General features: G+C 36.9%; 1 protein-coding gene across 3 annotated transcripts in view; it reads left to right on the forward strand.

Annotated features, from left to right (window-relative positions):
• Positions 1-14,483, forward strand: part of ABHD17B (abhydrolase domain containing 17B, depalmitoylase) — a 51,407-nt gene that overhangs the window by 1,646 nt on the left and 35,278 nt on the right. Inside the window, exon 1 of one of the 3 annotated variants that reach the window (XM_027041039.2) lies at positions 6,946-9,893. The exons of the other annotated variants lie outside the window; for them this stretch is intronic. The gene's annotated coding sequence lies outside the window, so the exon portion shown is untranslated. Of the gene's footprint in view, positions 1-6,945; positions 9,894-14,483 lie in introns of those variants that run through there. 3 annotated transcript variants of the gene reach the window in all.

Raw genomic sequence — 14,483 nt, forward strand, 5'->3', positions numbered from 1 at the left:
GGCTAGGCAGTTTTAATTTTGTCCCTTGCTGTGCAGGACTGTACTGGGTAAGTGGCTTGTTTCCTTGAGTATCTTTGCCTGTTTTGAAATATGGATGCAGTGATATCTGACAAAGAATTTTCTGTATCCTGTGACAAACAAAATTATCATAAGTGATCATGGCAAAATAATGTTTTTGGTAACTTAATGAACACAGAAGTACTGGGCAATTAGTGTCTGTTCTAAGTTCTGTCACTGAATTGGTTTAGGACAAGCAAGCTCTCCCACATCTGAATCAGTTTCTCCATCTGTGATATAAGGCTAATCAATGTGCCACCTGCTCCCTTTGTAGAAAGGGCAACGAGAACCAAGTTACTTTGGTTATATGGCATTAATTGTTTTAGTTTAATAAGAGTACTTTTTAATGCAGTTCTCTTATTTCGGTATCCTTGAAGAATTAGCCTAAAGAAATAGAATTGTAGTAGGGAGACTGTCTACCCTTGTGCCATCATCTAAGAATTGATAACTCAATTGCTTCCTTGTTAAGATTGGTGTTAATATCTTTAGAATCAGTAATGACAAGAACATAGTGACAAATTTGTTGCTTTGTTGGTTTATTTACTGGTAGATTTTATTTCTAATATATCCAAGGTTTTGTTCTTCTCAAAAATTACTCCTTTTCCTACCTTGTTAAAAAATTCTCGTATACATTGCTCTGTGTTTATAATTCTCAAGCTCAGCCTTGTGAGTTGGGGAGGACAAGTGATGTTTTATGACATTTTTACAGATAAAGCCCAGAGAAGTTAATTCTTTGAATTGCCTAAAGCTACATAATTTTTAAGCAGAACTGAGACTTGAACCTGGGTTTTCTGACTTCTAGCCCTGAATTCTTTGCTTTGGAGTAGTGTTTTCCAAACAGCTGTCTGGACCCAACAGTTTTTGCCAATTCGGATGAAATGAGAAATAGCACAGCAGTTTTAAGTATTGGCAACATATGATATCATGAATATTCATGCACTCATTACTCAGTTGAAGAAACAAATACAAAATGAAACGAAGCTTTCTTTGTACTCTGTACACCCCTCTTAAATCCTCCTTCCTCTTTCCCCCACTCCCAGCCACTGACCGGAAATTAAAATATATCCTTCCTATGTTTATACTTCAATACATGCCTTTATGTCCATGAACATATATAATATTTCTTTGATTAAGACTATTTAAATATGTTTGTATTTGTAGTTTGTTTTCTAAACTCAATTTTCCAAGATTTATCTATGTTTATTCAGGTTACCCTAGTTTATTTTTACTGCGGTAATGGTATGTGTTCCATTATGTGGCTGTCACATTCCTTTGGTCATTTTAGTTTTTTCCAACCGCTTATTAAACACTGACGTAGGGAATATTCTTGTATATGTTTACTTGGGTTCACGTGCAAGACTTCCTCTAGGGCAGTGGTTCTTGAGCCTGTATCCCATTTTTATAAAAGTATATTATAGCTTGAGGTGCCTAGGTGGCTCAGTTGTTCAAGCACCTGACGTCAGCTCAGGTCATGATCTCAAGGTTCCTGAGGTGAAGCCCTGCATCAGACTCTCTGCTGTCAGTGCAGAGCCTGCTTCAGATCCTCGGTCCCCTTCTGCTGTGCCCCTCCCCCACACTTGCACACCTGCTCACTCTCTTTTTCAAAAATAATAAATAAATTAAAAAAAAATATTTTATAGCTTTCCCAATATTGCCCTAAAATGAAATTCAAAATAATACACTCATTTAAAATTTAAATGACCTTACAAACTTATTAGTAACATTAAAACTTGTAGTAAATTTACATTATATTTTAAAGTAATGCTCTTACTAAAATATGAGAATTTATAACAAAGTAGTATATTTCACTGTGTAAATGCTCAGACCAAACCACACTCTAATCTTGCTACTGAGGGTGATAGTAGACTAGCAAATCAGATTTCTGGGAGCTTGTTAGAAATCAGAATTTCAGGCCCTACCCTACTGACTGATGCTGAATTTTAACAAGATTCCCAGGTGATTTGTGTGCACATTGAAATCCAAGAAGCCCTGCTAGAAGAAACAGTAGTACCCAGATACTTTGCATCCATGTTAGTATCACCATGAATAGAGTAAGCTGCTGATGCAAATTAAGATAGGTGTGTTGAATGGGTTTAAGTACCGATGGTGGCACTATCATTGATAAATGAGTTTCTGAAGTAACTATTTTCGGTAAAGTTTGGACAAAAATAAAAGTGCGGTCTTCTCTCTTTATATACTGGTCACATTCTTTAAAATCTTCATCTATATTAAAGCAATACAAATATACTTTGTGTTAAGTCCTGTTTATAAATATCTGACCTTATTTCCCCCACCCCTCCTCATCCCCTTAAATGAGTGTCAAGCAGAATATTCAAAAGTCACAAGACATGGGGCAGCATTATTATCTGTATGCACCAAGAGTGCCTGGTGTCCCTGGCAGCTGTTCAGAGTGCCCCCGCTTGTTAAACTAAAAAGCCCTCATTGAGGAAGATTGCCCTGAGATGTAAATCTAATGGTAGAGTGCTAGAACAAAGGGTAGGAGTAGCTTCAACTTTATTGGATAACTACCAGTTTTCTCTCAAGTGTTTCTATCAGTAATGGATGAGAGGGTCTATATTCTCACCTTCCAAATAACTTTATTAGACTCCTTATGGTTTGCCATTCTGAGGAGTATATGAAGAGGTACCCCACTGCAGTTTTCATTTGCATGTCACCAGTTAGCCCTGTAGTTGAGAACACTTTCATTTATTTTTTGGCCATTTTTTTTTTCCATTCATGTTCCTTTTCTGTGAATTGTTTACTTGGGTTTTTTAAGTTTTATTTATTTACTTAGAGGGAGAGAGAAAATCCCCAGTAGGCTCCTACTGTCAGCACAGAGCCTGATGCAGGACTGGAACCCACGAAAGCCGTGAGATCATGACCTGAACTGAAACCGGGGGTCAGACGCTTAACCGACAGTCACCCAGGCGCCCCTGTGACTAAACATTCTTAATTCTAGTCAAATATATTATTTTTTAAAAAAGATTTATTTATTTAAGTAATCTCTACACCTGACGTTGGGCTGGAACTCAACTCAGCGACCCCATGGTCTACCAACTGAGCCAGCCAGGAGGAGCCCCCAAATATTTTCTTTTATGATTGTGCCTTTTCTCTTAAAAGGAATTATTTTCTATCCTGAGGTTATAAATATTCTAATACACCTTTTTAAAGTTTTACATCTCCATATTTAGATCTTAAATTCACATGGGACTATTTTTATATGAGGTGTTTGTGAACCTAAATTTACTCAATAAAATCACTACTCTCCATAGTGAAATTATGTCATTGCTTATGCTAATGTGTTCTGATGAAATGAGTGATAGTAGATTGTATTTAGTTTTTAGTAACTTTTGTGGCAAAATTAAAATTTGGGAACTCTACCATTCCAACTTTTAAAAAATTTAGGGGTGCCTGGGTGGCTCAGTCAGTTGACATCCAACTTTGGCTCAGGTCATGATCTCACAGTTCCGTGGGTTCAAGCCTTGCGTTGGGCTCTGTGCTGACAGTTCACAGCCTGGAGTCAGCTTGGGATTCTGTGTCTCCCTCTCTCTCTGCCCCTCCCCTGCTCATGCTCTGTCTGTCTGTCTCTGTCTCTCTCAAGAATAAATTAAACATTAAAAAAATTGTTTAAATAAAAAATAAAAATTTAACTGGTTTTTGAAATTCTTAAGTTTTGGGAACCACTGCTGTAGAGTATTCTAATTCCCATGTTCCATTCTGTCTTACATTAAGCTTCTGAAGCATCATAGAAAGTGAGCAGGCACTCATTAAATACTGATCTTTCATCATCATTTACACCCTACACACTTCAGTTTGTTTTACATGTGTTTTCATCACTTTGTATTTGGGCTAGAATTTTTTTAATGGTTATTTATGACCCTAATTTTTAAACAATTTTAGAGTAAATTTAAATATTATTTTAATGTTAATTTGGCTCAGATATAGCTCTTAACTATTTTGTTTTCCCTAGAATTGGAAGTGAGAATGGTTACACAAGTTCTTGGATACAGTGAAAGGTGAAAAGTGGTAAAGGGAAATTAGGTCAGTGTCTGTTGTGTATTAGTTTCTATTACAGATTTTGGGGGTACATCTGTAAACAAGCAAAGATCCCTAGCTTCCTAGGGCTTGCCACCTAGCAGAGGACCATATGGAATATACAAAATTTTTTAAATATCTAATATTTAGAAAGTGATAAGTACTTCTAAAGAAAAAGTAGTGAAAGGTAAGGAGAAATCAAAAGGAGGCAGTTTGACACATTAAATAAGGTGGTTAGGGTAAGCTTCACTGAGAAGGGGAGCACGAGCAGAAATGTGCAGCCAGGGCAATCGCCATGCAGATACTAGCAAAATCTTGGAAGAATGGACAGAATATAGTCTTTAGGTTAAACATGTATCCCTGGTTCTGCCACTTAATAAGTTGTGTGAACTTGGACAAATTAACTGAAGCCTTGATTCCCTCCTGTATCAAAGGATGATAACCTGAGAAAAGTATTATTAAGATGAGAGAAGATAACAAGTGAAAACACCTACCTCTTGCACCCACCTGGTTCTCATATGGCACTCTGTACTCTAGTTTCATAGCATTTATCACTATGTAATTATCTGTCTCACCAGCTGATAAATTTTATCCCACCTATTCTGAAATACAAATGGGAAGAACAAGTCAGTGTCATAATATATTTTATTAACATACATTCATTTGTAAACTACCTGTAACCCTTTTTATATGTGAAAATCCTCTCAGCTTGGTTGAGAAAGTGTTTTGTATTTATATTGTCTTTGTGCTAGAGCTTCAAATTGTATTACAGGCATTAGCTCATTGATCACCACGTACCATCTTTGTGATGGAGGCAGTGGGTATGTATCCTCTTGCACTTGGAAAGAATTGAAGCTGCTAAATGGTATAAAGTGACACAGAAATTCACGGAGAATTTGGATGAAATCTGGTTACATTTGGTTACATTTTCCCTGTGCTCCTTTTTTTTCCTTTCTACAACATTGCTAAAACTGTATAAAAGCAAAAATATGTAGCTTATGTTATATTGTTAAACCGTGGCCTTTGGAAAATCATTAGGACACAAACAATATTCTAGCTACGACTTTATTTTCAGTTTTCTTCCATGAAGCTTCTCGTAGTATCTAAGGATGCGTTATTAGAATTGGCACCTGGGTGGCTCAGTAGGTTAGGCATCCAACTCTTGATTTCAGCTCGGATCATGATCTCACTGTTCGTGGGATCAAGCCCTGCTTAGGGCTCTGTGCTGGCAGCGCAGAGCCTACTTGGGGATTCTCTGTCCTCTCTCTGTCCCTCTGCCCTGCTTGTGCTTTCACTCTCTCAAAATAAATAACGACAACAAAAATAACTGGCAATAGAGGTCTTTACTCTTAAAAATACATACTGCTAAAGAAATTCAAACATTATGGTTGTCTTAGATTATTAAACATTTATTTTTAAGAGGTAGTCACATTAAAAGAATAGGATTAGGGTAATAAGTATATGCTTAGTATAGGTCAGGGTGAAGAAGAAAGGGGGTTGAAAATAACCTCATTAACTTGGTGTAGTAAGCAAGTATATGTTCTCATCTCAACAAACCCAGAGTGAAACAAGAATGCCTCTAGGAACAAAAATAGAAGACATTATCATTTTATCACTTGCACTAAACTTGTTATGCTTCTGAATTTAGATTGTTCTTAAATGTGTTTTTAAGTTAAAATCAATGGAAATAATTCCTCTAATAAACCTTTCCCAAAAATACTATCCACTGACTGTGACCTAGATACTTTGTTTAATTTTTTACTCTGTAGCTTAGCCATCCCCAACCCCAAAGGTATATGTTCTCTGCATATCGGTTATTTGGTAACTGGTTTGGACAAGCTTATAGCGGAAATGAAATGTACTACAAGTTACATTTTGTTCAGAGCTTTTTAACAGACTTTAATGTTGCTTTTTATTAATAAAGATTTAGGGCAGTAAAGTTATTAAGAGTGAGAATAACTTTTTAAAATTATACATTAAGGACATTCAGGTATAATTCTCTAGGGTAATGGTTTTCAATTTTTTTGTTAGAATACATAAAGACATTTTGCTTCATGACTTGATACATGCATATGCACACTCAGAAAGTTTCACCGAAGAGAATCTATCTGTCAGCATGAACATTGTTCAAGGGAGATTTTTTCCCCCTAGGGAAAGGAGTAAAACTTAAACAGGGGCTTTAAAACAGTAAAAGTTGTTTCATTTATTTGTAGGGGAAGTGATTGAGTTGGTGGGGTGGGGGGGTGGAATCAGCCAACAGAAAAGAAACAGTATGCACAAAGGCATAGAGGGAAGAAAGAACAGGTCTGTCATTAAGGAATAGTATGATGTTCAGTAGAACGGATGAATAGGGAAATGCTCAGAAATAAGGCTAGAGACTGGGAAACAGAGGATGAGGAAATGCTGTATGACATACTAAAGAATTTATTCAAAAGGGCTTGTAGGGCCCATTGAAAGATGTTAAACAAAAAAGTAACATCACCTGGCATCAGTATAGAGTGTGGATTAGAGGGATAGGAGATAGATTTTAGTGAGTGATTTTCTAATGTTAAATAAAAAGTGATTGAGCAAAGGGGCACCTAGGTGGCTCAGTCTGTTGGCGTCTGACATCAGCTCAGGTCATGATCTCACCCTTTGTGAGTTCGAGCCGCACATCAGGCTCTGTGCTGACAGCTCAGAACCTGGAGCTTGCTTTGGATTCTGTGTCTCCCTCTCTGTCCGTCCCTACCTCCCCCTCCCTGCCTCTCTCTCTCTCTCTCTCTCCTCTCCCAGTAAATAAACATTAAAAAAATAAACATTAAAAAAATTTTTTTAAAGTGATAGAGCAAAGATGTGGCTGAGGGAGTGGAGAGAGATACATAGGAGATGATGGGCCTTGATTGAACGAGAGGAATGAAGAAAGGGAAAGGGAGGAGAGGGCTATACAGAAGGAAATATTCAGGGTCTCTAGCTTAGGGGAGATGTCTGTGCTAAAGATTTAAGTTTTTAGATTTAGGCCTTGTTACTGTGTAAGAAGTAGTTAAAGCCACGGGTATGATTGAGATAAAAAGACTGGAAGACCTGGGGCGCCTGGGTGGCTCAGTTGAGTGTCCGACTTCGGCTCAGGTCATGATCTTGTGGTTTGTGAGTTCAAGCCCTGCGTCGGGCTCTGTGCTGACAGCTCAGAGCCTGGAGTCCACTTCTGATTTTGTGTCTCCCTCTCTCTGCCCCTCCCAGGCTCACACTCACTCTCTCTCTGCCTGTCAAAAATAAATAAACTTAAAAAAAAAAAAAGACTGGAAGACAAAAGACCAAAATACTAGTTAAACCCATGGGTTTGGGTGAATTAAACTTAAGGTAACTAAGGTGTGGGTTGATTGCATTTATGTCTAATTCTAAAGCTTAGTACTAAAACTTTATTTTTTTAGGGTCAAATTTCCCCAAAAAGGAAAGAACAAGAAGAGGCTACCAATTTTAAGTTTTGAAATTACTTCAAAAAATTTTTTTGACATTAGTGCCTGTTACAATTTTTTACATAAGTTTTCTTTTTCACAACAATGTGTATTTTAACAAAAATAGAAAGGACATAATGTCCAAATGGAAGGGAAACCTTTAAAATCATTAAGCCCACTACTCTTGTCCTTAGTTTTTCTCATTTCGCCAAAGAATGATAACTTCATCATAGACCAGTACCAGTCCTCAAACAACCCTTCCTGAAAGACTTCTGAGATGACAATTTTATACACAAAAATATAGTACATTGTTACTGTTGTATAACAAACTTCAATTGTTATAGCCGAACACTTGTGTTAAAAAAGAAAAACTAAATATTGTATTTTTCCCTTGTTAGAAACTCTTTCATATTTTGTTTCGCAGTAAAGTGATTTCTCACTACCAAATTTCTAAGAAATTAACAAAATTTTAAACTGAAGCAACTCAGAAATACACAGCATTAATTCATGAACTGTTTCCTTTTGTTAACTTACTAGATACTTCTGGGTTTTGTTTATTATGACTTATTTTTAAAATTGCCAAAAGTCATTGTAAATCCAAATGTTTTTATTATTCTTTTTAAGATTTTATTTTTATGTAATCTGTACACCCAACACGAGATGGGGCTTGAACTTTCAACCCTGAGATCAAGAGTTGAATGTTCCACGGACCAGGCCAGCCAGGTGTCCCCAACTGTTTTCAGAAATAGGGCATCAAATTGCTCTAACATACCACCGCTTACTCTCTTACCTTGTCCCGGTTTGGGAATATTCTCCTGTATGCATAAACTTATTTGCTTATAGAAATGTAGCTATTGCCTAGTCAGCTGTAACAGCACATCTTTAATGAACACATTTTTGGGGGTTCCTACCAAAGTGAAGATCAGAGCTAAGTAGGCTCCATGTTCTTTAAATCTGAAGTTCTGCTTCTGCCTTTAATAATACTGGAAAGCAATTAGAGTAATACAGAAAAAAATTAAGGTTCAGAGGCTTATAGCCACCATTCTTGCCAGCATTCTCCTCCCCTAGGTCCTGAAGGGTATGGACATGGTTAGCAAGACATTTGCTGATATTCCCTGATGTTGATGCTAAAAAAGGAAAAGGGAAGGACTCGGCTTCTTACTGTCTGGGTATCCTGGTCACTGGATAGTCTACTTTCAAATTTGAGTGAGGGTAGTCTCTGCCACCTGAGGCCTTCAGCAGCTGTCAGTTGACTACCCTAAGTAGATGCAAGGCAAGTCGCCTTTAAAGATAAACTTGCTGTTTTTATGGGTGTGTTAGGGCATTGATTGGTATCTTTGCACTTAAAGACAATATGCTGCACCTGGGGGCTACAGGCACAAATCATTTATTTTAAATGCCTGAACAATTTAAAAATGAATACTTCAGTGTCCAACTCTTGAGTACAGTTCACATCATGATCTCACAGTTCACTTCATGGAATCGTGCCCCACATTGGGCTCTGTGCTGACTGCAAAACCTGCTTGGGATTCTCTGTCTTCTCTCTCTCTCTGCCTCTCTCTCTCTCTCAATAAATAAATAAACGGTTTTAAAAAAATGAATGCTTCAAGATGTAAATCCTTCTTGTTAGCACACATTTTATATCAAAATAAACCCTCAAACATAACAGAATGTTGTTCCATTTTTGCCAAAAGGAAACTTAAATTATCTCTTCAAAATAATTCATGAGTACTAGCCTCTTTACAGTGGCCTCCCAAATTAATCAATTGGGAAGCATTTCAACTTTTTTTCTTTTTGGCCAGCCATCAAATAATCCTTTAGATAAAGTATTTCCCAACATTTTCAAAAGACACTCATGATATAACTTGATACATAAAAATATTACAGTTTTATAATCAGGAAATTGATTTGCTGTGTTGCATTTAATGGGAATTGGCCAGATAAAACATCTTTAGCTGGCAGATTAGTAATTTGTATGTGCAGTAATTGTCCTCAACTTAATGGTCTGTTTATTTAACTGCCTCTCTTAAGGATTTTAAATATATCAAAAGGTGTTTTAATGCATAGAGTGCAGTGTAAATAGAAATACAGTTTGCTAATCATCATGATTTCCAGAAAGATTCAAGCCATAAGTTACATTAGTGTTGTGAATCCTGGTTCAAAACAAAATAAAATCTATTTTGATTATATTTAGCATGAACTCAGTTTATATTCTATCAGGTCTTTAGGTATAACTGTAAGTTCTTATTTTCTTTACTCTTTTTCATTTAGATTGTTATTGATCAGGTACTTCCTATGTAGTGCTAGAGAAAACACATGGTCACTGACCTCATAGTAAAGACCATAGGCATTTATTGAGTAAGCCCACAGGTGAATACACGACAGGGATCACAATTTTCAACTGAAATGGAAAAGAACTGGGTGCTATGAAAAGGAATAACCTAACTTACATTTGGGGTTGACAAGATCTCTCTGAAAAGGGGGCATTTGAGACTGGAATAATGAGAAATCAGGTAGAGTGTGCAAATCCTGAAGCGGAAACAACTTTCATGCTTTTAAAGAAATGGAAGGTGAGGAGAGCATCCACAACCATAAGTGATGAAAGGAGCGGTATCAAAATAAATTTGGAAAAGCTAACAAAGGCCTGATCCCGTAAGGTCTTTAAGAACCTGTGGAGGGGCGTCTGGGTGGCTCAGTCGGTTGAGCGTCCGACTTTTCGGCTCAGGTCATGATCTCATGGTTAGTGAGTTCAAGCTCGGGGCCTGGAGCCTGCTTCGGATTCTGTGTCTGTCTGTCTCTCTCTCTCTCTCTCTCTGCTCCTCCCCTGCTCACACTCTGTCTCTCTCTCAAAAATAAATAAAGGTTAAAAATAAATAAATAGACATTCAAAAATTAAAAAAAAAACAAACCTGTGGAGAAGTAAGATTTTCTTGGAAGTACTGAAGGAAGCCATAGAAGAGTTCCTAAGCAGGTTATCACCTTGTAGGCTGTATAGAAAAGAAATTGTAGATTTGGAGAACATACGGGAGAAATTCACACTTACTCTCAAATACTTTCCATTTGTTTGTTTACTCACACATTTTGAATTCCTTCTGTTGTCTTATTCTACATAACCCTGGTCAGTTCTTTCATTTGCAAAAGCTGGGAACTGTAGTAAAGCATAGAAAAGTAACTTAATCAAGAGAATTGTGTGTCTTATCCACAGTTAAGGATAATAGAAATTGAATGACTTCTCCATTGAACTATCTTTTTTGTATTTTTACTTTAAGCTATGGAGGCCAGTGTAAACTTCTTGCTATTTGGTGCTGTTTTGACTTGTATTTAGTAATGCTCCATAGGTTTCCTTTTTTTGGAAAGTCATATTTAGAGACTATTTTTGTATTCTTGGTATTATTAATAGAATGTACAATCAGATTTCTCTTTCTGTGGGGGCAGTGAGAGGAAGAGAACTGTATTTAGTTGTATAAAGAAAGATATGTGAACATAGGATATGATGCCAAAAAAATCCAGGCAGATTACAAAGGAAAAGCTTCCTTTTCCTTTGGGATTCAATATAATAAAATATTCTTGGGGCGCCTGGGTGACTCACTCAGTTAAGCATCTGACTTGGGTCCTGATCTTGCGGTTCGTGAGTTCAAGTTCCTCATCAGGCTGTCTGCTGTTGGCGAGGAGCCGACTTCAAATCCTCTGTTCCCCCTTCCCCTCTGCCCCTTCCCTGTTCATGCTCGCTCGCTCTGTTTCTGTAAATAAATAAATAAGTAAATAAATAAATAGAGATTTAATAAAATAAAATATTCTTGCTGGAAAGCTCCAGCTCTCTCATTAAAATTGACACACTTAGGGATATAAGAATTCATTTTAAATAAAATTATAACTACAACCTGATTGGTATGTAACCCAATTAATGAAGGATGAATGGACTACCCATATTTAATGCTTGCTTTCTCTTTCATCCTAACAAGTATTTACGCCAGAGGTACACTACACATGTAGATCACCAAAAAACTACCTATCGGATACTTCTCAAATCAGATATCAAAGATTTGCTCCAGCGGTTTTTTTGCAAGCCTCTGTTCCTCTTCTCTAGTTGCATTACTTGGCATTAAGCATCAGAAATGTTGTTCTCTGTCAGCTTTGACTAAGACTTTGTAAATGTCGTGTAGAAATTGTCTCTAAAAGGAAACAAGTCTGGAATATTCACTTGTTTCTTTGCTACTTGCCTCTTTAAAAAAAATACAAGATGAAATTTTTATTAACAGAAACATCCAGTAAATCAAGATTATCTTTATTTTGCAGAGTACATGTATGTACTACTAATGTGAAGAAACATTACTTTTAAATGTAGTCAAGTGTTGGAGCACCTGGGTGGCTCAGTCGGATGAGTGTCCGACTTCAGCTCAGGGCATGATCTCACAGTTTGTGGGTTCGAGCTCTGCTTTGAGCTTTGTGCTGACAGCTCAGAACCTGGAGCCTGCCTCACATTCTGTGTGTGTGTGTGTGTGTGTGTGTGTGTCTCAAATAAACATTAAAAAAATTTTTAAATGTACTCAAGTGTTGATATTTAACTGAAGGATGTGGTTTATACATTTTGCAATATGATAACCATTTGTTGATTTTCTACCTTCCTAATAGTGTGTTTCACATGCCTCCATGTAGTAGGTTGAAATATGTGCCTTTTTGAGGCTTCTTTTTGATAATCTTAAATTTGAAATCTTAAAATTTAAATAAATTCTTGGGGTGCCTGGGTGGCTCAGTCAGTTAAGCATCTGACTTTGACTCAGGTCATGACCTCACGGTTCGTGATTTTTGAGCCCCACATTGGGCTCTCTGCTGTCAGTACAGAACTTTGGATCTTCTGTCTCTCTCCTCTGTCCCTTCCCTGCTCACACTCTCTCTAGTTCAAAAATAAACATTATAAAAAAAAGTAATTCTTCAGCAGTACCATAGTTACCAAGTCACTGTGCTCCGCTTAAGTCATTGGTATGTAGACTTTTATGCAGTTGCCTAAATGACTGTATCATTCTGTCTAATGCATGTGTAAAGAACTACAGTCGTTTCTATACATTGTTGAACAGAGATTTGTTTCTAAATTTTAAGTTTTTAAAATGTTTTCATTTATCTAATTCTTCCCTTTTCCAGTTTTTCCCCCTCCTTTCTACTATGCACCCTTTGCTTTAGTTCTTTCTCATGATCGTACTCTTACCTGTATTATTCTCTCACCCCGGAGAGTTTTTTCTCTGCTTTTGGAAATCACATCCCAGTCTCAGTTCTAACTTCACAAAGTTTCTCCTAATTATTGATATCTACGTTTGATTTCTGAAGCTTAAAATCTACCCCATGTTCTATAAGTACTTAATTTTTTATAAGATGAAAAGAGCGTTGATTTATTAATAATAAATTATACGTATCATTCATTATAATACATTTAATATATTGACTACCAATTTACAAAAGAACACATGAATTTAGGATAAAAAGAGACTTGAATGAACATGAAACTAGTTGCCATATGTTTTCAACTGAAGAAAAAACCTCAGAGCCATTAAATGATTTACCAAAAGTCTGAAAGAATTTAAATTGACTCTCAATTGATCAGGTGTGCTGTTGTTTTCTTTAATTAGGCATGTAAACTTTTTTTTGAAGTAATTACTCTAGTTCTTGTTATGTACTCCTTAGGAAAACGTACACAAAAGGTAAAATTTTCATGTTTGAAGAAACATTGACAAAATGTTGATTTGTTGAGATAGGAAAGGTATTAAGTGAGGGTGACAAGTGGTGATTACACATTTTCTAGGAGTAGTGGTGTTTCTTCAAATCTGTACTTACTGATGAGTATAGCTAAGGAAACGCAGCTGGCAGGAAGAGGAAAAGGAAGTGGTGGAGATGGCAGCGTGTATAGATGGCCAGACTGTTGGTAGACCGACTGAAGGCCATATTAGTGAGGACTGACCGACTTGTTACAGTCTGTGTAAAGAGAGGCAATGATGTTGTTCAGGAATACTACTCTTGACCTCATAAGTGCCATAATCCCTCCCTGTATCCCCACTAAACATAGAAATTATATAGATGGAGAAGGGCTGATAGACTAATAGGAGGAATCTACTTACATGCTGCTTATCATGCAGTTCTGTTGTTCTTTTCTCCACATGGTTGATAAAAATACCTTTTTGAAAATGAATATTTGGAGGGACAGTTGAAATTCTACTCTCATCCACTCTGGATCAAAACCACCATGTCATTTGGTTTGGTTTTGCTTCTTATTTGCTGAAACAGATTTATATCTGCTTTACTGCTTTATTAAATAAGTGGTAGGGTAACACTGACTTAATTTAAATAAAAGTTTCACTCCTTCACCAAATAAACATTTTTAAGAGGTTATCTCAGAACTGGCCTAGTGAAAGAGCCTATTCTTTTGAGAATTAATGTTTAATACATAAATGCTGATTTGGACCACTTCCATTTTCAGTCTGTCAATAATAGAGAAGAATGTCATCAAAACAAGGCATTAGAAATTTCTTTCCTTTCAAAAGGGAGTCTTTGGGGGGCCGCCTGGGTGGCTCAGTTGGTTGAGTGAGTGGTGGAGCATCCGACTTGGGCTCAGGTCATGATCTTGTGGTTCGTGAGTTCCAGTCCCGTGGACAGTTCCAGCCTGTGCTGGCAACTCAGAACCTGGGGTCTGCCTCAGAATCTGTGTCTCTCTTTGCCCCTCCCCTGCTCACACTCTGTCTCTCTCTCTCCCTCCATGTCTCCCCCCCCCCCCCCCCGGTCTCTCCCAAAAACTGAATAAAAACATTAAAAAATGTTTTTTCTTAAAAAAAGGAGTTTTTGGACAAAATGTTAAAGTAGAAGATAAAAGCTAAAGAAACTAAGGGAAAAGGTAACTGTCAGAGAAAAAAAGATAAGACCCTAGGTATATTTAATAAGAGGAAAGTCCAAGAGTCCAAAAAACCTTTTGGAATG

This window comes from Acinonyx jubatus, chromosome D4 (genome assembly GCF_027475565.1).
Source record: "Acinonyx jubatus isolate Ajub_Pintada_27869175 chromosome D4, VMU_Ajub_asm_v1.0, whole genome shotgun sequence".
NCBI classification, from domain to species: domain Eukaryota; kingdom Metazoa; phylum Chordata; class Mammalia; order Carnivora; family Felidae; genus Acinonyx; species Acinonyx jubatus.